This window comes from Chiloscyllium plagiosum, chromosome 24, assembly GCF_004010195.1.
Source record: "Chiloscyllium plagiosum isolate BGI_BamShark_2017 chromosome 24, ASM401019v2, whole genome shotgun sequence".
NCBI lineage: Eukaryota > Metazoa > Chordata > Chondrichthyes > Orectolobiformes > Hemiscylliidae > Chiloscyllium > Chiloscyllium plagiosum.
Window position 1 is genome coordinate 36,886,767 of NC_057733.1, and position 2,224 is coordinate 36,888,990.

The following is a 2,224-nucleotide window of genomic DNA, read 5'->3' on the forward strand; positions in this document are numbered from 1 at the left end:
CCCACACCTCCTCCCTCATCTCTATCCAAGGCCCCAAAGGAGCTTTCCACATCCATCAAAGTTTTACCTGCACATCCACTCATATCATTTATTGTATCCGTTGCTCCCGATGCGGTCTCCTCTACAGTGGGGAGAGTGGACGCCTGCTAGCAGAGCGCTTTAGGGAACATCTCCGGGACACCTGCACCAATCAACCACACCGCCCCGTGGCCCAACATTTCAACTCCCCCTCCCACTCTGCCGAGGACATGGAGGTCCTGGGCCTCCTTCACCGCCACTCCCTCACCACCAGACGCCTGGAGGAAGAACGCCTCATCTTCCGCTTCGGAACACCTCAACCCCAGGGCATCAATGTGGACTTCAACAGTTTCCTCATTTCCCCTTCCCCCTCCTCACTCTAGTTCTAAACTTGCAGCTCAGCACTGTCTCAATGACTTGTCCGGACTTGTCCTACCCACCTATCTCCTTTTCCACCTATCCACTCCACCCTCTCCTCCCTGACCTATCACCTTCATCCCCTCCCCCACTCACCCATTGTACTCTATGCTACTTTCTCCCCACCCCCACCCTCCTCTAGCTTATCTCTCCACGCTCCAGGCTCACTGCCTTTATTCCTGATGAAGCTCCTTGGATGCTGCCTGAACTGCTGTGCTCTTCCAGCACCACTAATCCAGAATCTGGTTTCCAGCATTTGCAGTCATTGTTTTTACCCCATTGGGAGAGAGCTGATCCATTGAGAAAGAGCAGATCCATTGGGAGTGAGCTGAACCATTGAAATAGACCATATCCTCCAAGAGGAATCAAGTCCTTGGAGTCGTACAGATCTAGAGCACAGAAAAGGGCGCTTTGGTCTTTACATCCACATCGGTCAAAAACAACCGCCATATCTGTTCTAATCACATTTTCCAGAACTTTGCCCGTAGCCTTGTGTGCCTTGGTATTACAAGTGTACATCCAAATACTTTCTTAATGCTAAGAGGGTTTCTGCCTCTCCCACCTTGACATGCAGTGAGTTCCAGATTCAGAGTGAAAAAGTTTTTTCCTAACATCTTATGTAAGACTTCTGCCAATTACATTAAATCTATGCCATCAGTCATTTATCCCTCCAGCAAGGAGAAAGTTTCTTTCTGTCTGACCTATCTATGCTCCTTATAATTTTATATGTGGCATGCACATGTGTCCTTTCAATCTCCTCTGATTCATTTATCCCTCCAGCAAGGAGAAAGCTTTCTTTCTGTCTGACCTATCTATGCATCTTATAATTTTATATGCAGCATGCACATGTGTCCTTTCAATCTCCTCTGATCTAAGGAAAATAACCATGGTCTGTCCAAACTCTCCTAATAACTGAAACTTTCCAGTCCAAGCAGCATTATGGTAAATCTTGTCTGCACCCTCTCTTGTGCTATCACTTCCCACCTATAATGTGGATTCCAGAACTGTACATGAAACAGTTGCTGTGGCCTAACCAATGTTTTACACACTTCCAGCATAATACTCCTACTCTAAGAGACTAAGCTTCAGCTAAGAAAGGCAAGTATCCTAGTTACCTTATTAACCCTTGTTATCTACCTGTTCCAATACTTTAAGAGACCCCTGGACAAGCACACCTCTGATCACGATTTTTGAGAAGATTTGTAGCTCAAGTTGTAAGTTTGCTTGCTGAGCTGGTAGGTTTGTTCTCAGACGTTTCACCACCATGCATCGTGCTCTGTCCCACTTTCCATTTACAGGGGAACCTCGATTATTCGAATGTGATGGGCAGGCACTATTTTGTTCGGATAAGTGATTATTCGGCCAATCGATTAAATGCCTTTCTTCTGGGGCTTGGAGTTTTAAAAGTCTGCTCCCCATTCAGGAGACTGCAGCAGCACACAGCGCGCGATGCTTCGCCCCCTGTCCCCAATCCCTTACAACACCCCCCCTGCCCCCAACACCGCCCCCACACCCAACACTGCCCCCCCGCCCCCAACTCTGTCCAACACTGCCCCACCTCCACTGTGCAACACCACCTGTTCCCCCCAACCTCGTACATGCCCGGGGCAGCTGGACTGGACACCAACAAAAGACTGCTGCAGTTGCCTTTGTGGGGTGAGTCTCCAAATAGTGAACAAACACACACACACCGTTTTACTGCACCTTTTTTACAGGTTCCACCATTGCCCTTTATAGGTCACTACTGGAGAGATTATGTGGGGAAGGGGGTTTAGGTACACCCCTGTGT